This window comes from Acomys minous, assembly GCF_964271855.1.
Source record: "Acomys minous genome assembly, chromosome: 6".
Classification (NCBI taxonomy): domain Eukaryota; kingdom Metazoa; phylum Chordata; class Mammalia; order Rodentia; family Muridae; genus Acomys; species Acomys minous.
Genome location: NC_140487.1, coordinates 101334610 through 101362373, shown reverse-complemented (window position 1 = coordinate 101362373; position 27764 = coordinate 101334610). Strand labels below are relative to the sequence as shown.

Below are 27764 nucleotides of genomic sequence, written 5' to 3'. Positions count from 1 at the left end.
GCCCCATTTACGAGTTCCTGCATTTTTATTTGTTTTTCATGGTTTATCCACAGACCTGTTAATCAAATTACCAAGTGTCTGCATTGAATGAAGCCAGTGATGTAGAGTACAGTATATCTAGCTGGCTTGAGGCAGCAGAAGGCACTCATGTGCCTCACAGGCTTTCTCCCAACATTCCTTGAGGCAACAGTGGGCTCTACATGAAGGTGTGTGGACCTGAATGCCAGAATTTATAGCTGGAGGAGGTGGTGGAGGTTGCCTGTGAAAACACTTGTTTCCTCCACAGGTCTGAGGCGGTGGTCTTCAGTGTTCAGGAAGTGAGTGGCACCTCCACCCTCCTTTATGATTCTGCTCCCTTTCCACAACCCGGCTTTGTGCCCCACCCCCCTCACAGAATGAGAGATCATTCATCTGTATATGCAGTGTTCAGGGGGGGGGGGCCCATACTGTGACAGGGACACAATGACACAATACCTCACCAGCCGTGACCTGAGTAGTCCCTGAGGACACCCAGAGCCCTTCCTCTACTCTCTGTCTGAGAGCCTCCGTCTGTGAGTGCATGGGCAACGGGGACAGCGGGCCTGCCTTGGGGGCCTGGTACGATCAGTACCGCGCAGGGTGGTGGGAAAATCAAAGCTCTTTCATGTTGGACTTCCTTATAGTCTGTACGGTTGCCCTTGAGTCATCTTCTCTGCACCTGCTCTGGGTCTCTGTGAACCCCCTCCCAGGGACACAGCCCATGCTGATATCTCAAGGCCTGGCTGCTCTCCCCACTTGCCTGCTGGCAGACTCCAGTGTTGTGGCTCTCTTTTCCTGAACACCTAGGCACAGTTCTGAATCACTCACCTTCACTCAGATGTCAAACGCACAGCTTCCTTCTGCCCTGGACACACTGACCTTGTAAAAGATGTTTTCCCCCTCCCCAACTCAGGAGTCCCCTAGTGTTGGACTTGCAGCTCAGACTTCCTACTCATCCTTCCTTCCGGGCTCCCCATGACCTTCAAGCCTCACCCTGAAGGTCACGTCTTCAGAGCAGCAGTCCCTGACCTCCCAGGCCCTGTTCTTCCCCTTCATCACACTTACCACACATTGTAATAATATTTGGAAGATATAAAGGTGACAGATCTCTCCAGGTGCCACACTGATCCAGCCTCGCCAGCCTCTCTGTCCCAGAGGAAGGCACAGACACTCCATAGGCAAAGCTGGCGCAGGGGGGCTGTACACATCCCCCAGCAAAATCACCCTACCTTCCTCTGCCATAGTCCTCTTTCCCCAGAGGCCACTTTCTCATCTTTTCTCTTCCGCTCTGGCACCTTCCCTTTTACACCTGTAATCCTCATCGTACGGAATAATTCAGCTCTCTTTATTTCCTCCAGTCTCTTCCTCTCTGTTGCCCATCATTCAAAGGACAGACAGAAAGACGCAAGAAGGTTACTAATGGCTTGATTTGAATTCTTTTATGGGCATTTATTTGCTAAATGTTCTCAGTTTTCTTTGTGGGTTCCATGGCGTTCAACCTCATGGATACTTCGGTCGTCGCCACTGGATATATGGCACCATGCACAGGCACGATGCCCGCTGCTCTAAGGGCACTTGGGTGTTTTGTTTTGTTTTCAGTTGGGATACCTCAAGCCCTGCAAATACAAATACCCAGTTAGAAGGCCACGAAGGCTGGCTACACAGCCCCTGCCCACCTAGCCTCATGGTGCAACCCTCAGTCCCTGGAATTCCTGGCCACATTTACATAGGTTTGTTCTACTCAGGCGGAGGAAGGGTCTTCTGAGATTGGCATATCTGGCTCCCTGGGTCAACTCTGTGTCTAGGGAAAACAAGCTCCACTCCCCATCGCCTCTCCCCTGCCCTTCCCCCCAGACCCAGGAAAGACAAGAATGACTGACACAAGCATTAGAGATCTGGAAACTTCCCTCCTGAATGATCTCACTAATGGCAAATTGATGGGATTGAATACATTCAAGTCGGAAATGATCCAAATATATGCTAATGAAGCTGAATATGCATTATTTAGACTAAAACAAACTAACTGCGAGTCAGGAAATAAAGTAGGTGAATTATTAGTTTGGCAACTCGAAGAATCGGAAAACTCAAGCACCGTTCCAAAGACAAGGCAGTGGCAGGCAGGAAAATGTGGTTAATGAATTCTAAACCAATTAACCGCAAATTGATGGTGTGCTTGAAGACTTGCCCCCCCCCCCCAACTCTCCCCACAGTTGCAGGCCGAAAACCTAAAGGGAAAAGTGCTGTTACAATGCACTTTTCGTGCTTTTTCCTTTCTAAACATGTTCTCCTAGAAACTTGAATCTCAGGGGGAGGGAGAAATTGGTGGAGAAAACTACAAACAGATTTCGGAGCCAAGGAATGGCCAGGGGTGGGGGTGGGGCGATAAATAATGCAAAGAGAAACTCCTTGACTGTTCTTTGCCAGAGAAAATTGTTCTCAGAGGGAGAGACCAAGCATGCTTTGGTGAGGGAACCTGAGCAGGTGGAAAAAAACACAAGGCCTTGGCTGGAACAAACAAACCCCTTGTCACGGGGAGCCTCTGATGAGAAGGGAAAAAAATGGTGGCGCCCAATGGAAGAGTAGACAAATTACAAGGCATTTGAGGACAACAATAACAACAAACAAACAAACAAACAAACAAAAGGCCCAAGTGGGATAATTCCCAACAGGCTATAGCTCTTTAGATCCTAAGAAAGTTGTGAGCTGTGTGTGGTATTGTGCACCTAAATCTCTACACTTAGGAGCTGAGGCGGAAGGATTGAGGGCTTGAAAACGACTTGGCCTACATACTGAGGCCTTGTCTCAAGAAGACAAAAGGAAAATTAAAGGAAGGAAGGAAGAAAGGAAGGAAGGAGGGAAGGAGTCAGGAACAAAGAATGGAAGGAAGGAAGGGAGGGAGGGCGGGCTGGTTGGAGCTGGCCTGGCTCCAACAGGAATTAGACATTTGCTAAAAGTTTCCCTTTGCTGGTCATCACTGTCCTGAGCCAATAAATCCAGAAACAGTGGAGAAGAGATGAGCCCTCCTTCCCTATGTGACTCGGGGAGGGGCTGGAGGTACAGAGCAGGTACCCTCCTCAGTCCACCACCCACCAAATTAAAGGGACAGGTTGGACACAAAGGAAGAAGAAAGCAATTCTTAAGAGTCAGCCCTTTCGATGGGGGACACTTCAGGTTTACAATGAATGATCAAGTTCCACATCAGTCCACCACAACAGAGGGACCACAACCTCTTTTAGCTCATGTGGCTGGAAGAGACGCCCTGTCACCCAGCCTGGAGGGCCTGCCCATAAGTGCTGGCTGGGTTGCACCAAGCACACCCAGCTCTGTTAGCCTCACCAGCCTGCATGCTGATACATTGCTGGAGAAGTGTTCCCTTTAGGACAACTGTGTGCCCAGCCCGGGGCATGACTTAAAGACAAATGCCGACCCACGTTCTTCAGATGCTCATGGACCAAAACAGAAAACAACACCCCATCTCAGTGTCATCCAAGGCTGCAGAAAAGGCTGTGAACAGACAAAGATCACGGGATGGGGCTGGGAGCCCGGGTCCTTAGAGGAGAAAATCATGGCATACTATTTCTAGGTCCACCATGGTGGCTCTAATCCAGACCAAGCAGAGAGACAAAGGCGGTGATGGGGGCCTCGCTGATAGGGCAATGGGGGTGAGGGTATACATTCAACTTCCTTCTTCAGAAAGAGTGTGGTGGTGCTTGGCCAAATGCAGCACCCCAGGACCCATAGCTGAATCCTGGATCAGGCATCAGCAGTCTGCAATGTCTGCCATGATCAAACAGAAAGACCTTGACCTCGGCTGCTCAGGAAGGAGCAAGGGTGTCAGCTAAGAACGCCATGGAGCGGCAGTTCTTCTCACCAGGGGAATGGGTCTTTCAGCCTCGAGTGACTCTCAGAGTTCTCTTTTTTCCTGCAGAAAGGCCAGGAGATGAAACGCACCCGCCGTGTCTGCCCGTGACCTGGAAGGACTCTTTGCAGTTCACACCATTTTTCAGCAGCAAGGCCTGTGTCACTCCCAGGCCCCACTTCTTTTTAGGGCAGCAGCCCCTCTCACTTGCCTGCTCCAGGCTGAGTTCTGAACAGGAACTCATATCGTCTCGTTGAGGCCCGTGCCCCTTGACTCAAGCAATGGGTTGGGGTCAGCAGCTGACCCCAATTCAGCCAACCAAGTCCTTTCCTGAAGTAGATGTATAACAGATGGAAACCCAGAGCTACCACAGGCCCTGACCCTCAGAGAGGCAGGACCTACCGACAGAAGATGACGGAGGAGTCAGAGTTTGGCTGTCCCCAAGCTAGACCAACCGTGTCCTTCTGTCATGTGACTGTATAAGATAATACCCACCATGACTGCCACATAAGCTCTTAATACTCAGTTTCAACCATTTGCAGCCAAAATCTAAGGTCCTTTCAACACATGGATGTGGACCATGGAAGAGCAATCCTGTTTCCATTCACCCAGGACTGGGATTACAAACATGAGAGCGTATGTCCCAAATGGAGTTGGAAGGGAAGATCTGGTCCCCAGGCATGGTAGCAGCCTGCCAAGAAGATAGCAGCTTTGTTCCTAGGAGGTTGAGACAAAGAGGGCAGAGGGGGCCTCCCACATGAAACCCTGGAGAGAGAACCAAGGACTTGGCCTCGTGGGTTGAGGAGAATCAGCCCCTTCTGCAGACAGAGAGACTGCTGATGCAGGCTACACCAAGCCTTCGGAGAAGGGGTGGGACCAGGCAGAGAGGAGAAGGAAGAAGGCAGGAAGAAAGATCAAAAACCAATGGTGCAACAGGGTGGCTCATCGAAGCATGAAGCCACAGAAGTACCACCCTCCACCTCAGTGAGCTAGCTGCTGTCCACAATGCTTTCTGGGCTTGCCAGAATAAAGTTACAAGCAGCAGTCTGTCATTGTCAATAATCCAATTGTCATCCCTCTAAGGCTTAAAGGCAGGGAACGCCAGACCCAGCTTAGTGAGATCAGTCATGGCACTGGGGAGAAGGGTAGGTGGGAAAAACACTTGCCAAACAAGCACAAGGACCTCAGTTTGATCCTCGGCCTCCGCGTTAAAGGCCAAGTAGAGCAGCACATGCTTATAATCCCAGGAGCTCACAGTCTAGGCAGCTTAGTCGAGTCTTTGAGGTCCAAGTCAACAAGAGATCCTGTCTTAAAAACTACGATTGACTAAGGGATACATGCGGTGTTTAACTTCTAGCTTCTAAACACACACATACACACGCGCACACACACACACATGCACCCACTCATAGCAAGATCATGTGAATCAGCCTGTTTACCCTTCTTACAGAACGCGGACAGAACGATCTTATAGAAACTTGACAGGCCGATAAGCACAGCAGAGGCAGGAGGACCTCCTCGGGATGGAGGTCAGGTCCACTTGCCTCCCCTGAAACCACCTGGACCCTCCCAACACAGCCATCCCTGTTGTATTAGAGAAGCATCTGCAAGATAGGTCCCAGGGCCACACCTTCCACCTGCATCCAGCATCAAGGGTCTGCTTGTTCTCGCTGCTGCTTTTGGAGCTGGGTATATATAGCTGGGAACATGACAGACAAGGCCTCTGTCCTCACAGGCTTAAATGGTAGGTGAGGGCACAAGCAATACGCGAGTAAACAAACACAGGAACAAGGCAATTATAGCCTGTAAAAACACACACACACACACAGAGAGAGAGAGAGAGAGAGAGAGAGAGAGAGAGAGAGAGAGAGAGAGGGAGAAGAGAGAGAAGACACTTTCCTGTTCAGCTTCTCACAGAGGAAATGGCCCAGAGAGGGTGGCTGAGCTGCCTAGGGTACAACAGCCCCAGGAGATGGAACCCAGTAGGCTCCCCAGCTGCTCTTTCCCAGCTGTCTCTCCACAGCCATGCCAATGCCCCTGAAAGCCCAGGCATGGTCAGTGGCTCTACCTTAAACTGTCTGGCATCCTTTTGGGTGACTCCTGAAGGATATCCACTCTGCGTTTACTTCTGCTGCCTCTGGCTGATGGTGATAGTAACAGCACAGCCTGTGTTGCTAGGGACCTTGGCTGTGTACACTCATCCCCTCTGAGGCATTGTCACTGTCGCAAAAGCATCCATGTTTAGAGGGTAGGCTAAATGGTGCCCCGTTCATGGGGTGCTCGAGTCAATGGGTTTCTGGAACATCTTGTGTCAGAATGCTGTTCTGTGGCATCTTCTCTGGTGTTTCATAATACTAGAAGGTTGCTGTGTCTTGCCCAGAGCCCTGGGGACCTCCTCTCCAGATGCCACTCCATACCAGAGAGGCTTCCCAGAGGGCAAGATGTCTCCCACTCATGCCCCCCACACCTGCCTGACGCCTGGCTTCCACACCAAACGCTGGCTGTGCTAAGGGTCTCTAAGGAAAATGAACTCCCCACCTGCCATGTTAGAAGCTCCTGTCATACTTAGGCAAGAGGGAGCATCCATTTTTCATCCCAAGGATGACAAGAAGACAGCGTTGGGTTAAGTTGTTGGAGAGAAGCTTGTGGCTTATAACTTGACCTGAATGTACATAATAGTCGCTGTCATTGTGCTGCTGTGTCACTCTGGCTGGCCTAGAACTTGCTAGGTCGACTTGGCTGGCCGTGAACTTGCAGTGGTCCTCTGGCCTCTGCCTCCTGAGTACTGGGATCACAGGTATGCACCACCATGTCTGGGCCCAGTCCCTTCCTAGAACACTCCACTAAAGGGCTACCACATGCACTGGATCTCTGATTGGATACAGGTCTGGCCAGTTGAGTTTCTGCTTCCCTGAGTGTCTGATGTCTTGAGCTTCAGCCCCTTTGGTTAGAAGGCTTATCTTGCCCCAACAAGGATAGGTATGACACAGGATTTCCCTGATGTAACGGTCAAAACAGGCCCCTTAGGTTATAGCTGGGATGGGAACCTAGGCCATCTGGGTAGAAAGCCTGCTCAAGAGAGCAGCTAGCTCCTACCTGTGCTCACCCACTGCTGAATCAGGCCCTCCCTGCAGCCCAGCCGGCACAGCTGGGTGGCAGCAGGCAGCCTCTTCATGCAAATTAAATAAAACAACCTTTTTATCTGTTGGCTGATTCCCTCTTTTGAAGAAATCAACTACAAATTCATTTTTCGGGAGAAGCAATTATGATGATGGATGGAAATGTCAGGGAAAGGAATCAAACAGGAAGTCTAGAGGCTTGGGCTGGGCCAGGCGCTCCCCAGGACAGGAGGGTGGGGGGGTGGCCAGGCACTCCCTGGGACAGGACGGTGGGGGCAGCTGCTTCATGCCTTCCTGGAGATCTCTGTCTCTGTCTCTCTGTGTGTCCTCTGTCTCTCTGTGTGTCTCTGTCTCTCTCTCTGTGTCTTTGTCTCTCTCTGTGTCTGTCTCTCTCTCTCTCTCTTTCTGTGTCTGTCTCTCTCTCTGTCTCTTTGTGTGTGTGTGTCCTCGCTCTGAAACTCCAAGATAGAGTTCTGTCCCAAGAGCCCTTCCCACCACGGCTGTTAGTATTGGCTGTGTATGAGGTGAGATGTAGCAGAGACAGAGCTTGCAAATTAGTCTCACTAGGCACTTTCGAGGGTCCTGTCACAGGATCCACGATGGCCCTGCGAAATAAAGACTGCTTTACCCATTTCACAGACAGAGAAACTGGGGTGCGGGAGGTGACTTGCCTAAGGTCACGCAGCTCAATCAGAAGAGAGGTGAAGTAGGATCCAATCTTAGTCTGCCCAAGATCATGGAAAGCCTGGTCTGGCTCAGAGCCTTAAGACTAGTTAGCCCAGCCCATCTGTTTGCATCCTTCTAGGAATCCATCAAAGCCACTCAGCTGTAAATAGCACAACGGGCCAGGCAATGTTCACAAAGGCTGGGGGTCTGAGTTCATATTCAAGTGCTTCTGCTGCCCAGCCCAGGGTTAGGTTAGGAAAACAGGAAATTCTGAGTTCTTGATCCAGGCTGGCCTGAAGGCTGGCTCCCCTAACATGCCCTCGGTCTCAGTGATATAGACTCCTCTTTATCACGTGGCAGTTGAGGACCACACTGGAGGGGCTCACTTAAACCCTTGGGTGTCAGCCCAGAGATGGGAGCCCCAGGCATTCAAGCCAGGGCTGAGCTGTGTCAGCGTCTGCCAGCCTGTCAGTTCTGGGGAAATCCTTCATGGAGATGGGTCTGGGCTCCGACTTCAAAGGCTCCCACGGTAAAGACCTGCTAATTGTTTGAAACACATTTTCACTGAAGTGTGAATTCTCTCCCCATCTCCCTCTCTCTCCCTCTCTCTCTCTCTCCAAGCCTCTTGTGAATTCCAGGAGAGCTCAAGCTGCAAGCTGCAAGGAGCTAAGAAAGAGGCTCCCTTGCCTGCAGTTGGACAGGAAGTCAAAGCGCAGACTGTCCACCTCTCAGAGGGGTTGAGATGGTGTCTTGAAATTGCTAATCTTGAGTGACAGGATTGCTCTATGGCTGGGGAGGTGGGGACTGAAAGTTGAGGGGGTTCAGAGACTGAGGGTTTGGGGCTCTCTGCACCCTCTCCCCAAGCTTCCAGGTGATAGCCAGGCTAGCTAGCACGTGTGACATTTCCATGAAGTTCACCATGGCAAGCACTGTTCTACTGGGATGTCATTTCCTGCCAACCCCCAGGGTCCTCGATGCAACTCACGGCTTAGGGAGATCATTGTGTTCCATTTTACAACAGACACCGGAGCACCGGGGAGCTTAAGTGACTCCATGAAAGGTCACGTGCTTCCTAATAGAGTTGACGGATGAGTGCAATCCAGACACCTAGCGCCAGTGATGGTGTGGAGACATACCACAAAAGACAGCAAGCCACTGCGACTCTTCCTTACTCTGCCAGGCCAGAGCTTCCTCAGGAGCTTTGCCATCCCCAAGCAGGTAAGGTAGGGAAACTGAAGACCACTCACAGGCAAAAGGCAAGACACAGACATCACCAAGACCTGGGAACCAGCGTTCACCACTTTGTTTTCCTTATCCATACAACAGACTCGCCGATCCCCCGGCCCCACAACAAGATTGACTTGGGCAGCTGAGCTGGCCAATCACTCACGTGACCCTGAGAGTGAATGGCTCCTTCAACTTTGTGCCCCAGGCACCTCGTTAGTCTTTCCCTGGCCTGGTCCTGGAGATCATTACACATTAAGAATCTGGACTAGAAAATTCCTGGCAAGAGTAGGCAACAAGTGAGCAAAGTGTAAGTGGGGGGAGGTGCGGGAGGGGGGGGAAAGAACGACTAGTCGCTGAATCAATGATAGTATCTTGCATTCATTCTTCCATTGGCATGCATCGTCCGCTCCAGCCAGACATCGAGAATGTGGTCCTCAGCGAAGACCCTTGAGTGTTAGCAGGTGAGGGAGGAACCATTGAAACTGAGGAAGCCTATCTTGCCCCCTGACCTGGCCTGGCCATGCCCTCGCCAGTCTCCCTAGGTGTCAGCTCTATCTTGCATTTTCCTAGCCCTGCAGGTAGCTGCCAGGGATCTGGTAAGGAGAAGGCTGACCTCTGCCTGGGCTCATTGGATACAGCAGTACTTGAGACATCCGTCCCTTCTCCCCTTGATTACTTGCTCTCCAGGCTGTCACCCAGCACCTCATGTGGGGGTATCAGGGCGGTGGAAACAGAAAGACAGGGCCATGTTGTGGCAGCTTCCACTTGTGGTGCTCACAGCTGGCATAGGCAGGTGGGGCGGAGCTCCGCATAAGGCTGCATTCATGGCCCTATGAATCCCCAGGGCGCAGAAGGAGAGGAGGCAGAGGTGGGGGAGGGGGAAGGGAAAACAGTTTTCCCAGGGCTTGCTCTGATAGTAAACAGCACAGCTGGAAGGCTCAGGCAAGATACACTTGGAGCACTGGAGAATGCTGTTCCCTGGAGACAGGTATTAGGGTTGCAAAGAAGCATCCTTTCTGGAAGGTTCTGTTAGGCTGGAGGGTTTACAGACCTCCCATTGGCTTCTGTAGTCCCCTTGTATTTAGAATCCAGGACTGGAGCAGGAAACTGAGGGGTAGGAGATGGAAGGAGTGTGTGTGTGTGTGTGTGTGTGTGTGTGTGTGTGTGTATGTGTCTCTCTCTCTGTGTGTGTGTTCTTGCTCTCATGTTCTAAAGCAGAAACAGATTGGAAGGGAGGACTGGACCCTGGTGACATTAAGGAAAGGATATTGCTTGCGGTCTCCCATTCCTACTGGAAGACTGCCTCCCCTCTTGCACTGCTAGCTGCTCATCGCATCTGCATCACTTTTGCTTTCCAGGTCGCCAAGAGCAGTGGCTACGAGCGGAGCGAGCCAGTGCCAGCCCTGTGCTCAGAGATGGGGCTGCTGCTTCCTCATCTGCATAATGGGAGAGTTGCACCCTTCACCTCTGGCGGCTGATCATCTTCAAGGAGGTGACGTGTGCAGGGCACTTAGCCCAGGCCTGGCACACAACCCAGGAAGAGCCTAGCACACTCTGGCTGCCGCCATCTTTATATTAAAGCCATTAGCAGGGACTGGGCTGACCCTAGTGCCCTCTCTGACCCAAAGGGCCAGCTGTCAAGCTGTGGGAGTGGGCCAGGCAGCACCCAACCAGGCTGCTCAGCCACTCTGGCCAGTGGGGCAGCAGGTGTACTCGGCTGGCCCCACCCTCTGGCCACAAGCCACACTGTTCATTAAGCAAATGGACCACAGTGGCCAGTGACAAAGAGAGGCACGAGGTGGACACAAGCAGGCCTCATCATCAGAGGCGGGCGCCGAGCAATTTCCAGACCTAAATGGAGCATATTTTTCCTGATGTGGCAGTTTCAATCGACTTGTATTGTCTCCAAATAAACAGTGGAGTCAAATCTATTAGTTTTCTGGACAATGTGCCAGTTTGGAGTAGAAAAGGCAGAAGGGGTGCAGAGGGGTGTTGGGGAGTGAGCTGGGACGGGGTGGGTGGGAGGTGGGTATGACCCTGTTTTGAGGACTGGGCCCTCTGCTTGGGTTCTTAGACATCTGGGCTCCCACTAGGGAACGGAAAACTTCAAGTGTCAATCACAGACCTTCAAAACTGGCAGGGACTTGCGACACCATTTAGACTGATCCTGCAACATCATTTCGACTGATCCTTCGTGCGACAGATTGGAGGACACTGGAGATTTGGGAGAGAATACAGATGGCTCAAGATTGTCCATCAAGTCAGAGGCTCAGCCTGAGCCTTCTGACTCAACCATGGGTAGCTCCTGCTCCCCAGCATGCACAGCTTCAGAGGAGGGGTGGGCGTGTATAAACTCCTTACCTGAAAAGGCAGAGATAAGACTTGTACTTCAAAGTAGTGAAAACAGAAGCCCAGAGAAGGTAGAGGGCATCCAAGGTCACATATCTGATGGACAGTGAGTGGTGTGAGATGTCCTGTTCTTGCTGCCATCACATGCTAGGCCACAGTGGGTTTCCTGTCCCCGTGTACTCCTGAGGGTAAACACAGCCCTTGGTACTGCAGGAAGACCTAACCTCTGGGGTACCACGGATTCATCGAGGATGACAATGCTGGGTCCTGTCTCTGTTGGTAGAGGCTGCCTGACAGAAGTGAGAAGGGAACTGTAGCTCTACAATGCAACCAGAGAAAGTGTCACCTGGGTGGTGGCTGGGCCTGGGGTCAGCCAGGAGAACAGGTGCCAGGTGACATGAAAACTGCAGCTCCAGCCAGGGGTGGGAACAAGATCTGCACTTGGGGCCCCCAAGATGCACCCTGACACTGGGCACTAGCCTTGCTTTGTCCCAGAAGGACAGTTAGGACTTTTGCCCTTGGTTTGGGGGGGACACGGGAAAAGCTTGGAGAGGCTCTTGGGAAGCTCAGTGGGGCTTTTGGATACTGGACGTGATGTCATCAACAGAGTCTTCCAGATAGGCCTCTCTCTTCCCTCCCCTATTGCATCAGCACATCTCCTGCCTCCCAGCCATCCCCTCCTCCTCCGTTGGTCTCAGCTTTCTGTTCTGCCCTCTTCACAGGTGTGGCTTCTTCTCCCCCACTGTGCCTGTCCTCCTGCCCCTCTGCTGTTCAGAAGCCCCTGGTTTGGCTCGTCACCTACAGCATCTTCATTCTGGCTGCCGTGTCCCCCTGAGATCCATCTGGTCTCCACCCGCCTGCCCTGTCTTCCTCCTGCCCACTCTGCTGAGTTTTCCACACTAGGCTCATTTGATCAAAGAGAATTCCCAAAGAGCTCAAACCTTCCACCATTCCCCATCTTTCCTCAAGGCACTCCTAAGAGCACACCGCTGCTTCACCTAACCTCCCACCCCCACAGGAGCAGGCAAGGTTACATCAAAGCCATAAAGTAGAGTTCTCCAATTCCTACAGCCAGGGTAGTCATTTTTGTCAGATATACATGAAACTACCCCACCTCCCCACAGTGTGGCCTCTTTCCCCCCTCCACAGTGTCGGCTCTTTCCCCTCCCCCTCTACAGTGTGGGCTCTTTCTTCCCCCTCCACAGTGTGGGTTCTTTCTCCCCCCCACAGTGTGGGCTCTTTCTCCCCCCCCCACAGTGTGGGCTCTTTCTCCCCCCTCCACAGTGTGGGCTCTTTCTCCCCCCTCCACAGTGTGGGCTCTTTCTTCCCCCTCCACAGTGTGGGCTCTTCCCCCCTCCACAGTGTGGGTTCTTTCTCCCCCCTCCCCACAGTATGTGTCCTGTCCCCCCTCCACAACGTGGGATCTTCCCCCCCACACACACACTACAGTGTGGGTTCTTTCTCCCCCTCCCCACAGTGGATTCTTTCTCCCCCCACAACAGTGTGGGTTCTTTCCCCCGACACACACTTTCTCTCCTCCACAGTGTGGGTTCTTTGCTACACCAATTAGCAATGCTTTCCAGTCCCCCCGTCACATCCAACTCATGATACCTTCTGCCTGTGGCATTTGGATAAAGTGGAACCCTGATCCATCTCAGGTAACCTCTTCCAGGAAGCCAGCTCATCACACCTTGCACCTCCTGATGGCTTGCCTTCTAAAGGGCCTGCATTTCAGCACCTGGCCTGGATGCCTTAAGCAAGAACATAAGGTCTGCGCCTCACTCAGCTCACCCATCCATGTGCCACAGCACCGGTGCTAGTCAGGCCCCAGATCATTCCTTCAACCCCACAAACATTTGCCTGGACTCTGCCCCCAATACCACACATGATGAATGACCACTGTGGTCTGGTACTGTGCTGAGAGAGCCCCTACTATGTGCAAGGCACCATCCAGAAGAGGCCAGGCCATGCAGCCTGGCCACTGCATATAGGCCTTGCTTGTAGAAGCTCCTTTGATGGGGGTGGGGGTGGGGGCACACGGTTGGTGTGCTGAGAGGAAACCTACTGTGTGCTAGATCTTTCCTCAAGATGAGGAAGAAGAAGCCCCACCCTATGTCCTCTCTCGGTTTAGGCAGTAACAGCACGGAAAGGCACAGGAAGGGGAAGAAGGGAGCACAGGAGAGATTAATAATAACTATTTATTCTGGCAAATTACAAGTGTGTATAGGGCCATCTGTGCACACAGCTCCTCACCAGCCAGCCCAGCGCAGGAACCCAGCTCGGCTCTAGGGAGCAGCTGGGCCCTCCATCAACCTGTCGGTGCTTGGGAGGTGTGCCTGGCCTGCTTGTCTCCAGCCCTGCAGCCCGCTACGCTTCACGTGGATGCCCAGGAGCTGTTCTAGATACAGCCAAGGTTTGGTGCATGTGCTGTGGCGGTAACCCCTCCTGTTGAGCTGGGCTGGGGCCTCCTTGGAAAGGAATACATTTAGGGCCCAGGGCACAGAGGCAGCTCTTGGAGCCTACTGAACATGAATCCATGGCCCTGCAGGCCGGCTCGCACTGCATGGGGAAGAGACACCAGGCATCCTGCTGGAGGTGCAAGGGTGGCTTTGGCCAGAGGGTAAGTGAAGGACCCTGTGAAAGGTCATTTTGACTTCACAGCTCAGCAGTGCAAAGCAGACCTTGGACCCTGCCTGGCCCTACTGAGAAGCAAGAGACCAGCCTGGTCATCCCACACCACCCCCCTAACCCCCACCCCCAGACAGCCATGAGATTCTTTCCTCAACTTATTCTTGACCTTGGCCTCAAATTGAATGTTGACTTTAACTCATCTGACCTCTGACCCTAGAGTAAGCTGAACCCCAGGTGCTCTGGCGGCCTCCATACACTGAAGGAGCTGGAGGAATTGTACTCTCTGCACCCTAAAATAGACAGGCAGACGTGCCTAGCAGCCACAGGGTCACAGGGCCTTCAATACCACCAGCCTGGGAAGAGAGCAAAAGGCAAACAACACCCATGTATTCAAAAATAAAACAGGGGGCTAAAGAGTTGGCTCAGTGGTTAAGAGCACTTACTGCTCTTCCAGAGGACTCAAGTTTAATTGCTTATAACTCCAGCTTCAGGGGACTGATGCCCCATTCTGGCCTCTTCAGGCACCTCACATGTACACACACACACACACACACACACACACACACACACACACACAGAGAGAGAGAGAGAGAGAGAGAGAGAGAGAGAGAGAGAGAGAGGAATAAAAGCAGTAACAATCACAGCTAGCATTTGGGAAGTACTCCCCATATACAGACACCGTCTTAGATCCTTTTCATATCTTAAACCCTTTACTCTTTTTCATAACTCCATGTTACAGAATGATCCACTAATCTTCCTAAATATCACACAATCCAGCCAGCAAGTATCAGGGTCAGGGTTTGAACTCAAGCACCAACTGGCTCCAGAGAACCCGTGGGCTCATCACACTGGACTCCTCCAAGTGTGTGCAGATCTTCCTCCCATGTGTGAACACCTGTGCACTTGCATGCAAATGCATGTGTGCGAGCCCACACCCACACTTTCATGATTGCAGCCCTAGAGGTGCAGAAATCAGAACTCTGGAAAGGAGGGGTGGCTTGCTAATGTCAGCACAGCTGAGACACCATTGAATTGGCATGCAAACTCAGACTTTTAAGTGTAATCAGTCCTCTTTAGGAAGCACACATCGCCAGAATACCATGAGGGAAGATAGCAACACGTGCAATGACGCCATCCAGCAAAGCCCCGCTAGTGTCTGGGCACAGGCCCTTCCACTCCTCTCTCTGTTTATAAAGTAATATTCTCCAATAAAGTCCGCGCGCTCCTTGACTTGCTTGACAGGTCCTAACAGATCCGCAGTCAGGCCACAGCGTGAGTGCCCCCCCAACTTCTGGACAATGCAGATTTCAGGGGGAAGCAGTCGGAGTCGGCACAGGGCAGCTTCAGAAAACATGGACAGTGCGACTAGACATGGTCCGCCAGGATCAAGGAAAAGTCTGTTTCTCCTCAGGATGACCGCCCTCCCCCCCCATGCAAGACTGACGGCTCCCTGTGGCACAGCAGAGATGTCACTTTGGGGGGAGGTGTCGCAGCTGGGAGATGATCTCAAATGGTTCATGCTCCCATCTACCAATCATAACCAGAGGCCTGAAACTGAACAGGGAAGGAGGCAGGAAGTCCAGAGTGTGATACGGCCAGTAGCCAGTGTGGGCTAGAGCCAGAGGGTCTCCAAAATGGTGGCCAAGATTGAGTAAAGCGAATGTCCTCAAATCAAAAAGTAAGAGTTCCCAGAATGCACAGAGGCAAGGGAGAGGGCTGAAGTGAACACTTAAGAAGAGGCAGTGTGCTGGGGCCAGGGAGTTAGAGCTCTCCCCTCGGTCAGCCAGCATGCTCACTGTGGGGTCTGAGGGCAGGGAGACTGCCCCAGCATGCTCACTGTGGGGTCTGAGGGCAGGGAGACTGCCCCAGCATCCTTTGAGGATCAGTATCTATGAGCCGGGCCAGATACAAGGCCCGCAGCATCCTCCACAGGGGGATGAACTGGCATAACCTGAACTCAGAGTGAGGAAGAGTAGACTTCAATCAAGGATACACTCCAGGAAAGGTCAGGCAAGATCCAGGGTTCTTGGGCTGGGGGAAGGGACTGCAGACACCAGGGTCTCCGAGGTCTCCTTCCCTCTCGCCTCCCCAGCGCACACAGAGAAGAGTAGTCATGACGGCTGGGGGCTTTCTCAGCAGTTCCGCCTCTGCCCTACTTACACAGGCAGCACGATGCCAGCCTCACCGCAGATTAATGAGGCCAGGCCGAGGCCCCGCATTGGGGGACTGGCCTTGTTTCCAGGTGACCAGATACTTGCGCCTAAATTAACTCTCACTACCCTTTGTGTTCTCCATAAGAAGAGAAAGAAAGGAAGGAAGTGAAAGGGGGGAGAAGGGGGCTAGGAGACTGCTTTAAGCAGTGTTCCCCCACTCCCTGCCAGCCAGGAACCCCCCCTTCGGAAGGTGACCTCTTATTCTTGCAGGAGGAAGGAACAAAGGTCAAGGAACGGTCTTGTCCCTGTGTTTCTTTAGTCTCCACTCTGCCAAAGCAGCACCAAGCACCTGCGGTACTGAACACACTAGCCAGCTCCTAGAGAAAGTGACTTTTTTTTTTAAGTGGGATGAGAAAAAGGGATGGCTGGAACCCTAAAATACCACAGGGCGATAAAACTATCCAGCTCTCAAAACCCTACTCAAAGAGTCCTCTGTGTGTGTGTGTGTGTGTGTGTGTGTGTATAACTTATACAATAGTGGGTTTCCGTGTTATTTTACCCAAACATCCTTAGTGTTAGTTACACCTCCCTCACCCCCTCCTCTGCCCTATCCGCCCATCCCCCCCCCCCTTTCCACGTCAATCTCCCTCTGCACTATTCCTTTTTCCTTCCTATCACCTGTGGTCTTGTCTCCTTGGGGCACAGTGCTGGGGGTAGCTCACAGACTGTAAGAGACGCAGGATGAATGAAGGCCCAAGTGAAGAACGTGATAGGACGAGAGATTCTCAGTGTGCAGTTCTCACGTATAGGGCAGAGACCTCTTCAAGGTGGAACAGTTCAAGCTGACAAAGGACAGGCAGAAGTTCCTCAGGAGAAGGCCCAAGCCACACGGCATGATGTGGGTGGCAAGGAGTGTGAGTCACCTTCAAATGTCCGCATTTGGTCCTCCAGAGGAGGCCGGCTGACTGAGGACTGCTTGGAAGAGGAGAAGGTGGCAAGAAGAAGAAAAAGCCCGCACCTGTGTGCTCCTAGTTCCTCACCTCCATTCAGCCTGTCTGCCAGGCGGGGCTCTGCTCTCACACTGTGCCTCACGTACCATGGCCCTAAAGGTATCACGTGGACAGCCCTGCCTCCCAGAGCTTAGGAGAAGCCACGAAAACAGTGCCCAGACAGTCTACCCTGGCTGGCATGTGCTAAGGGGTGCCCAGCACGAGCGCCAGTGGAGTGTGGACTTGTCCTGGCTCAAGCCAGGGGTAAGCAAGAGAGCTCACAGGAGGCCTCCCTGAGGAAAAGCCTCTGGTGCAGTTTATGAGCTCTGCCGGGGGCTCCAACCTCATTCTTCTAAGAACAATGGTAATCTATAGCTGGCACCTGTTGGGGAGGGGCATCATCGCAACGGTATTTCCAGAATCTGCAGGGGGGAAAGACTTTCGCGGGGTGGGGGCGGGGAGGCGCTGAGGTACATAGAGAAGGCAAGGCCATAGGAAGATGGGGTAGGCAGGAAGGCATCAGCGGTGATCCTGTCCAGTCACCTAAGGGGGCCATCTCTGGGTCCATCCCCATCATTGGAGATACACCAGTGGAGATGTGGGGCAAATGGTGGGACCCTGTGGTCTGGTGGAGAGAAGAGGTACCCATCCGCGTGGTTATCCCCAGCACCCTGACATCAAAGGTAGCCTAAAAGAGCTCTCTGCAGGGCAAGGACAAAGGGGATGGCTTTAAAGGAAGACTGCTGGGAAAGGGCAGCGGAGGGAAGAGGATGCAAGAGGCTCCCGGAGGCTGTCTCAGTGGCTGCCTCCACCATCAGACTACCCTAGGCCTCCATCTATCTCTACTGGATGCCGGGACAAACCTCTGCTGAAAACAAGCTCCGGCCCAGAGCAGAAGAGACTCCTGGGGCTCAAGGTTGAGTGTTGAAAGTGCACACTATATAGCTGAAAGTACGTTCCAGAAGAAGAGCCTGACAAGGGATTCCTGCGGTCAGGGAGGGCTTCTCCATCCCAGCTGGAGACTGGCTACTACCTTCCTGACTTTGCCCCTCAGCACTCTCTCCCTTGACTGTCTGCGCATTCCTTGAGACCGAGGTTTGTGTCTTGCCATGGCTACTCAGAGATGGCTTAGAGGCCAACAGGCCAAAGGTCTCTTCTGAGAGGGAGACACGAGTGAAGCCTGGAGCAGTTCTGGGCCTTGGGGGCCTGCAGCAAACATGTGGCCTGTACTGAGTAAGTGATAGGGAGCCACAGAAGGGGCTGAGCAGGAGCAGCCTTGAGTGGCATGCAGAGGCCTGCGTATTTGGAGGTGGAGAGAGAACTGAAGCCAGAGGCAGGACACAGACAAAGGACAGGCGGTCCCACCGGAAGACTGGAAGAGTGTCTATCAGTACATGAAGCACAGAGACCCAGTGCATGTCTGTGTCTGTGGCCTAGAGTGGCAAACAGAAGCAAGCCGCCCCTAGAGAGACATCCAGGTACAGACTCATAAGCTTACACTTAGCAGAGCGGCCCTCTGACCCACTGACCTTGTCAGTGTCCGTTTAGGGCTCTCTCACCACCTCCCCTCCTGCTCCTGGACAATGAGACTTGGGGGTGCCTTCTGCCTGGTAGATCACAAGGGGTGGGTGTGACCTGCATCCGAGTACAGAACAGACCAGCCCCTGCATCTGTGAGCAGGACATTCCTCATGTATCCACACGGGCAGATAGGCCTGTAGGCGTCCCAGGTGGTAGCCTGTTCCTTCCAGAACAGGCAGGAAGCCTTAGCCAGCTTTTCTCTGGGTAGTAGTGCTCCAGGCCATGTCAGGCTGGATGGTAAAAAAAAAAAAAAAAAAGCTTGACCCACCTGAACCCCAGCTCTCAGCAACACTAACACCCCCTAAAAGCAGAGTAACAAGGTACCCAGAATGAGTTCCCAACTCACCCGCTCACTGAGGTCCAGGATTATGTCAGCTGACTAGCTAGGCTACTTCCCCTCCTAAAAGGGCAGCCGTGGATAGATGGCTAATGGCAGGGCCCTGTGCCACTATCATCAGCCCTGTCAGCAGAGCAGGAAGGAACAGGGAAGAGACTCTAGTCCCAGGTGGACTGTGCCCATGTGGGTATGGTGGACAAGCACACAAACAATATAGACAGATGCATGGAGGCTGACAGAAAGCATTAGTATGCAAACAGCCCTGAGACCACAGAGAGGCCCAAATACTGAGTCGCCCAACAAGGGTCTGGACACAGGATGCACACTCCCACACCGACAGCTTCCAAGGGCGCAGGCACACACACACACTAGAGGTGCTTGGATACACACAGCCTCAGGCAGTACTTGGCTCGCTCACATGTACAGCATGAAGGCAGATGGCTAGTAAACACCCTGACACATGCTGCATGCGCACAGATGCCCTGTGCACTGACGCACACTCGCACACATGTGCACACAAATATCCACAGTGTCCGCCAGCCTCTGGCTCACAGCCTGAACCTCGTCAGTGTCAGTTAGGGCTCTCTTACCACCTTCCCTCCTGCTCCTGGACTGTGAGACTTGGGGGTGCCTTCTGCCTGGTAGATCACAAGGAGTGCATGTGGCCTGCATCCAAGGCCTTTCGGGACAGGATCAGCAGCAGCTGGACAAGGATTCTTAGAACTGGGTACCAATAAGGGAATGGGACCAAGCATTTGTTTCTGGAATGCCTCCTCCTTCAGACCTCTGGGCTTCCTCAGCAACCAGGCAGGGACTAGCTGAGCCCTGGAAGCAAGAGGGGCAGAGGCATTGGCTTGCACTCGCAAGCTGGGGCGGGAGCTTCGGCTACAGGCTTGAAGGGGCTGAGGTGCTGCGTAAGCAGAAGCCCAGAAGAGGAAAGTTCCTTCACAAGATTAAATCAGTCAAGTAATGTCTCCCCGCAGCCATTTAAATGACTCAAAGCCTCGACAGTGCAACTGCCACTGTTTATCTGAATGGTGGCCCAGAGGCAGCGTTCCAAACATACCCAAGAGGCCGGGGTGGTGGTGGGGTGGAGGGGGATGGGGGACGGGGACCGGACGGGACATGTTAAGCCCCTCCTTCCTACACGTGGACACACAGGCTTCCTGGATCCCAGGAAAAGGACTGCGCAGGCGAGCACCTATTGCACTAGGTGGCCTTTTCCTTCCTCTGCCCAGCAAGGCTCTGAAAGGGCCTGAGGCCAATCCTGCCAGACAACCTCAGGAGACACCCAGAGCAGTCTCCATGACAAAGGAAACACAGTCCTGGTGAAGTGACAACCACAGCCGTTCCCAAGCAGTCAGTGGCCGACTCTGGGATTGAAAGGGTTTGTTTGTTTGTTTTTTAAATCAGACCATGTTGTTCTTTGCATTTCTGAAAGTAAAAATTGAAGCTTTGCACCTTCTGTATAGAGGTGAGACCCATTCATGGCTTGTGTATAACTGCATCTTCTCCCTCACCTCCCCCAGATTGCTCTCAGAGAGCTCACTGTCTGACAGAGGTAGCTCAGAACATCTGTCCGGCCCTTAGACCCTCCCGGTCAGTATCCCTGGGCTCCCATGCCTAAGCCTGGCTGCTGGAATTATGTTCCTCACCCTTGACAGGCTCCTGGACACAAAGCTGGCCTTTGGGCTCTGCCTGGCTAGCTCCGGCACATGCACAGCATCACCCTTCATCTCCCAGCCTTCGACAACCAGCCGTGCCCGGGAAGTGAGACCCTTTCTATACCTGGACCAGCCTGGAAGCTGGTTTGGGGGGGCAGAATACATCCTGTGGGTATGGTAAAGATGCTGCTTGTGGCCCTTTTCAGGAAACCGCAACACCCATGCCACCACTATCGCAGCGTGGCTGGAGGTGCGTGGTCCCTAAGAGCTGGAGCTGATACAGGGAGAAGCCCCATCCTTAGTAGTGACATCCCGGGGACCTCAGCTCACTTGTCAGCTCCTCCATGCTCAACTGACTTCAGCAGACATTTGGTGCTGCAGCATGTTGGTTGTCTCCTGTACTCAGAGGTGGGCCCCAGGCAATATACTGCACCTGAGCACATGTGCCCACCTACACACACACACACACACACACACACACACACACACACACAATCCCTTCCTCCCACCTGCCATCAAGGGCCCATCATCCCTTTCTGAACAGACCTGCCTGGCTCAGTCCCTGGGATAGGGTTAAGGGGCATTCAGAGACAGGCAGAAAAGGGGCCTCGTCCTGAATCCTAAAGTCGGAAATAGCCCACCACAAATTATCTTTGTTCTGACAGGCTGATTAGCATAATTATCCCATCAGAGGAGATGGGAAAAAATGGAAAAACAGGACGAGGAAGCAGCAGAGAGACAGCCAGGGGCAGAGTCAAAGACAGCAACAGGCACTAAGACACGAACGTCTCTGAGCTCCACGGAGGCTGCCGTAACAGCATGAACAGGGACACCGAGGGACCCAGACAGCAAGAAGCCCCTTCCTTTCGAGCAGCTGAGGACTGTGTGTGAGCCTCAGGGCCCATCCATAGAATAGGAGGCTGACAGAGTGGTCTCAAAGGTCCTGCTGGCTCTACCTTGGAAGCCTGAAGATGTAAGACCTGGGAGGTGCTGGCAGGTCCAAGATGCCAAGGATGTGCTGTTGTCCATCCTTAATACAAGTCACACATCATTTTTCCTTCCCTTGAGTGATAGCCCAGGGCCTGGTTGTCCTTCCTCTGTGCCAGGCACCATGCAAGGTCCTTGCCTACATGGTAGCACCAAGAAGCACACAGTGCTCAAGGTGCACACAGCTTGGAGAAGCACAGAGAAACCCAAGCAGGGATTTCCCACACTAATAATTGCTCTAAGGACCAGGGTATGGTGCCTTGGGAATTCAAGCAAAGAACAGTTGTTTTGTGTGTGGGAAGACATGGGAGTATCTCTAAGCAAGAAGGCTCAAGGGGCCTAGAGAAGTTCAGCTCCCAGTGAGAGCAAGGGTCTGGGCCTGGTGATGCTGGAGACTGTGGCAAGGTCACAAGATCCAGCCCATGACCCTCTCCACTCCTGTTGGCCGCCACACTGGGCACAGAGCCAGCCTAACTCATCCTCACAGAGCACATGACACGGGGGCTCAGGCTCCCTCCTGTCTGTTTCAATGTCCCCCAAGTATGTACAGCAGGAGGTCAGTCTAACCCCGTCCCCCTTTTAAGGATGATGTTTCTAGATTCTGGAGAAAGGGCAAGGGAAAGACACCAAGCAGCAGAGTCTGGTGAGGTGAAGATCGGGAGCGGGGGTTGGCGGGGGGGGGGGGGGGGGGAGGGCAGGGGGGGAGAGTGGTGGTGGGGGAAAGGGGCATTAGCAAAGACAGAAAGGATGAGGGACAGAGCCAGAGGGCATCACAAAAGAAGACAGAATTTAGGAAGGAAAGAAATAGAAGGGGCCACGTTAACTGGGACCAAGCCAGCCCCGGGTCAGGAAGCCTGAGGTGAGGATAGGCTGTGTGCCCAGTGTCCCCTCACCCATCTGTCTGTCCACAGGAGCTAATCTCAGGCTTCCACTCCATCAGGCTGGCAGGACTTGTGCCCTCGCCTCCTGCCCATTTGGCTCTCTCTGTGTGGCTGGAGGAGGTGGCAGGAGGCAGGCAGCAGAGAAAACAGCTCCCGGAATAAACACAGCCTCTGCTCAGCCTTCTGAGACCAGGACACTCAGGACACCAGGTGGATCGTGGCCGTCAAACCTGTCACGCGTCCTGATGGCTCCCCGTGTACCTGGAAGAAGGCTGTAGTGGTTGAGTGACTCGAGTAGCCATGAGGTCAAGGACGACTTCCTGTCCAGCACCATGCTGGCCTCTTCTAAGCATTATCTTGTGGAGTCTCTGAGGTGGACCCCAGCGTTCACTCCCTTTGAACATCTAATGCCCAGAGAGGCTTGGGGACTCACCCAGGGCTGCAAAGCTGAGAAGTGGTAGAAACCAGATTTGGTCCTCTGCTTTTATCTTCGATTCCGTGTGATCTACACAGAGGGGTGAGGAGGTGCCGGCCTCGCTGTGGGAGCTCCCCACCTCTGAAGGCCCGGGCCCTTTAGAACTATCATGAGGGAGATGGCCTTTTGCATGCTGTCCAGGTCTCTATGCCCCCACCTCTACTTCTGCTTAGGGGATTGGATGCAGTGGGGAGGCCTGGCGGGAATGTGGGGAGTCCTGTGTGGGGCTGCGGGGCCTCAGCTGTCTGTACAGAACTGGCCATCTCCCCCCTGTGGCTCTACCCTGTGTCTTACACAGGCATATCTGAGGGTTCGAGATGTGTGAGTATACCCATGAGGCCTGGCCTGACAGCCACGTCTACGTGACTAATGAAGGCATTGAGGGGAAAGAATCAGTTCTGATGACTCCCAGTGACCCGAGGTGGCCTCAGCATACTTAGCTCTCTGATTTCTTCCTCGCATAGCACCCAGGGACAGGCCCCAGTGCTTAGATCACTCAGCTAACATCTCTGGCCTTCTGCTATAATCAGCCTGGACAGGGCTAGTGACGTGACAACTTAGATACTTTCTCATGTGCCCTCATTGACAGCCATTGCATCCACTAGCCACTCTCCAGAAAACAGCTCTGGTGCCCACTTGACAGATGAGGAAGTCAGTGGGGAAGGAGAATTTTCTCAAAACCACATCCATAGCATCCTGGAATCAAGGCCATTTCCCTCCTTTACCCTGACCTGTCCACAGTCTGTGTGATGTGATCAATGCTCCTATCTTACCAGGAATATTGAACTTGAGTCTCACGTGTCACTCAAAAACATAATCCCAAGCTTGGGAGATGGCTTAGTCGGTAAAATGTCTTCTGTACCGGCATTAGGACCTGCGTTCAGATCCCCAGCACTTGGGCACAGCAGCATGGATGTCTGGAACCTTGCTGCTGTTGGAAGGACACACAGATTTCGGGAGCTCATTGGCCTGCCTGCCTGGGCAATCTGAGAGCTTCCAATTCAACTGAGAGACTCTGCCTCAAAAGCAATCATGGAAGACAGACAGACAGACAGACACACACACAGAGAGAGAGAGAGAGAGAGAGAGAGAGAGAGAGAGAGAGAGAGAGGGAGGGAGAGAGAGAGAGAAGAGATTTCCTAAAGAGACCCAAGGAGTCCTCTGTAGGGTCCACAGAAAGGCTCAGAGCTTCGGGGGGTGGGGGGGCAACTCCACCAAGCTCATTAAATGAGTCAGTTTCCAAGAGAAGGATTTGAGGTGGTGCTGATTCTCCCAGTCATAAGACAAGCGCCCGCTGCTCCCGTTCAGGTTTGTCACACAGCTGAGCTGCAGAAGTGGCAGCTAAGTGGAGGGGCCCCAGCGTGTGTGTGTGTGTGTGTGTGTATGTGTGTGTGTGTGTGTGTGTGTGTGTGTGTGTGTGATGGAGATGAGAGGAACAGGCTCATCCCACAGCTACCTTCGCTCAGAGAATGACCTTGGGCAAGTCGCTTACCCATCCTAGACGTCTATTTCCTCGTCTGTCAAATGAAGGAGCTGAATTATACGGTCCCCAAGGTCCCCAGTAGGCTGAACCTTCTAGGGGCCTATGATTCGTGATTCAATTAAAGTTTAGCAGACTGACTATCAGCAAATTTAATGACTCTTCAAAGTTGACCACATGGCAGGGGAAAAAAAAAGATTATAAATGTAATTTTATCAAAATGGGAGAAGATGAGAAAAAGCAAGCAAAGAATATTCTGGCGCAGAGGCCATGCTTACCAGCGTATGGTGAGTCACTGCCCTTGCATGGAAGAAAAAGAGGAGTTAAATTAGATCCTCTGGAGAGGGCCTAGGTTTGTTGCTCCAGAGCCTGGAAGGGAGCAGGCCACAGCTAGGGGCAAAACAGGACTCTTGGGGTTAATTTGAAATGAGGGGGAGGGAGGAGACACATCCCTGGAGAAAGTGATTTAAACCTACCTAAAAGAGGAGCTTATGATAGTCGCAGTCAATTCTTCTCCATTTGACCCAAAGGCCTCCAACTCTCCTGGAATATGGCCTGGGGGACTCTGAAATTAGGTATTTCCATCCCAGGGAGGTTAAAGGGTCTCTATGCACCCTCAATTCTCCCCAAGAAACACTACAAAGAGGGTGATTTAAGGAAAAATACTATTTGTTTCCCAATTTACAAGCAATTACACATGATTTACAGCCCAACCTGCCTCTTGCACAAGCAGCCCTGTAATTTACAAGACCATAAAGTCCGGGGGCTCCCCTGCTCCCGACACTGTAAATCTGGCCAGGATGGTGACTCCGGGCGGAAATGATTAATCTGTCCTTCCAGAGATGAGCCCGCACAGTGCTACATTAGCTGGGGAAGCATCGTGCTGAGACCGCACTTCTCCGCCACACCCGTGACACCTGTTTTGCACTGGAAGAGAAATATGGTCCAGGTCCCACGAGACCAAGCCAATGAAGGGTGCCAGCTCAGGATGCAAGCCAGCCACTCAAGCACTGGTGTGCATGCACCTTGTCTGTTGTCCCTATACATAAGCCCTTAGCCCTCCTCCCCCTCCCCCACCCCCTCCCCCTATCTCCACAGGCCAAGTTCCTCAGTAGCTGTGGCAGCCCAGAGTGGACTTGTGACATCTCAAGCAGGAGATGGAATCAGACAGGCAGCAGCCAACTGTCTGACACATAGACCATGGTTTAGGCTGGACCGAGTTTAAAGACTCTGCCAAACCAACAGGGGCCTTGGAAGGTTCAGCCACCAGCTTGGACTGGGTTAGCCTGCTTTAGAGATCTGCCAAGACAAAGATGGGCAAGGAGGTCAGCACCAGGGATAGCTCCTAAAACACGGCATGGACACAGAGGACCAGAGCCTCTGGACTGCCATAGACATCCAACCCACCTGAGCTGCGAAGGCTAGAGAAGCCCTTAGCTTGAAAGAAAACCCAGATGGCCTCTATAGCGGGTCTGTTCTTCATCCATCCAAGAACTCTGTCCCCCGAATCTCTCCGAGACTCGCTGGTAACTTATGTCCAGAGATCCTTCTTCCAGACTTTCCCCCGTCCCAGCATTTTCTCTGCACCAATTTTGACCGTGAGTGGAACCCTTGCCTTGTGACTAGATGAAGACAGATAATTGGATGACAGCAGCCACTGATATCAGTCAGGTCTCATGTTGGCCCCTCTAAGAACAATGTCCCACTTGACTCTCTGGATGGAGGCTAAATTCTCTGAAAGACGGACAGCCCTGTGGAAGCTGTAGAAATGACTCGGTTGGTAAAAAAAAAAAAAAAAAAAAAGCGCTTGCCGTACAAACACGAGGACTTGACTTCCATCTCTAGCCTGCTCATAAAAGACCAGGTGTAGAAGTACGTGCCTGTAATATCAGAACTGAGGAAGTGAGGACAGGAACACTCGTGGAGCTCACTGGCCAGCCAGTCTATTCAAACCGATGAGGTCTAGGCTTAATGAGAGACCTTGTCTCCAAAAATAAGGTAGAAAGTGATAGAAAAAGATAATTACCAACTTATGGCCTCCATGAAGCTTAGCCATGCACGCACATGCACACACACACATGCACTAGAACACACACACACACACACACACACACACACACACAGAGAGAGAGAGAGAAAGAGAGAGAGAGAGAGAGAGAGAGAGAGAGAGAGAGAGAGAGCGCCAGCCATGAAGAGGGGGCATAAGAATCTGGCCCCCAGCTAGCAGAGGACACTAGTATGTGGCCACAGCCATCCTGACTCCAGAGCCTGCCTGCTTAACCACTGGGTGACGGCGACTCCATTAGATGAGCACTGGGACAGAGTGCATGAGCCAGCAGAACACAGATCAGCTGTCAGGCCTGAGTTCTGACCCCCAGCTTCCGTCCTTCCTTTTCTATGGACGGCTAAAAGATCAGGGATTGTGTGCTCCAAAGCTCAGGACGATGCCCTGAGTATTTCTCACTCATTGTCATCTGGCCTGGCCTTGTCTTCCGACCTCAGGGTATAGCAGGACACAGCTGCTGCGGTATGTGAAGGGACCCGACTTCCTTCAGCATAGGGTCCTGCCGGTGAGGAGAGAGCAGGGAGTGCAGGTCAGCTGTGGCCAGCCAGAGAGAGTAACACCATGACGACGCAAGGCCACAGTCCCAGGCCTGGAAGGCTAAGAAGTCATAGCACAAGAGGCAAAGAAGGCACGGGAATAGGAGGTAGGGTGGAGGAGTGTATGCCAGGTATTGACAGGCAGAAGGGTCAAGAAGACGCCCCTGGGTGCATCTTTAAGAGCCCAGCTTTACCATTCACCGGGCAGGTTACATAGACTTCCTTAGGGTCACCTTCCTCATCTACATAATGAAATTAAGGACTAAAGCGCATCCTTGTGAGAGTGCCTTGAGATGGCAGATCTGGGAGGTACAGTGAGCTCTCCAGCAGATGCGAATTTTAACAGTATGGTAATGATTTTTTTTTTTAACTGTCGAGGAGCCTGTCCTGAACTGCCTGGACTAAGAACCTGGAACAGAGGCCAGATTCAGCCTGGGCTACCTGAGAGGCTCAGCAGCTGTTAGCAGTGGGTATGCAAGATGGAGGTGAGCCCCTGACACAGACTGCCCTCAGCATCTCTCAGGTAAGAACAGAGCGCCCCTGTGAACTACCACAGGGCATGGAAGGTTCCTCTCTTCTTTTCTGCTGTCTCCTATTTCCTCTCTCCCTCTTTTCATCCCTATCTCTGCCTCCTTTTTCTTCTCTGTAACTGTATTCAAACTCTCTCGCTTGCTTTTTGTTCCTTTCCCCCTTTCATTTCTTGCCTCCCCTGCCTCACTATCACCCACAGGACAGAATACCTGATTGC

At 52.7% G+C, this 27764-nt stretch overlaps 1 protein-coding gene and 1 long non-coding RNA gene across 2 annotated transcripts in view; both read right to left on the bottom strand.

Annotated features, from left to right (window-relative positions):
• GRIK3 (glutamate ionotropic receptor kainate type subunit 3) overlaps positions 1-27764 on the bottom strand; it is a 220954-nt gene that overhangs the window by 131981 nt on the left and 61209 nt on the right. The gene's annotated exons all lie outside the window — the stretch shown is intronic.
• LOC311600042 lies at positions 1453-11218 on the bottom strand. The gene is made up of 2 exons (XR_014780118.1): positions 11015-11218; positions 1453-1634 (listed from the first exon to the last, which is right to left on the bottom strand). It is a non-coding gene; the product is annotated as an uncharacterized lncRNA (long non-coding RNA).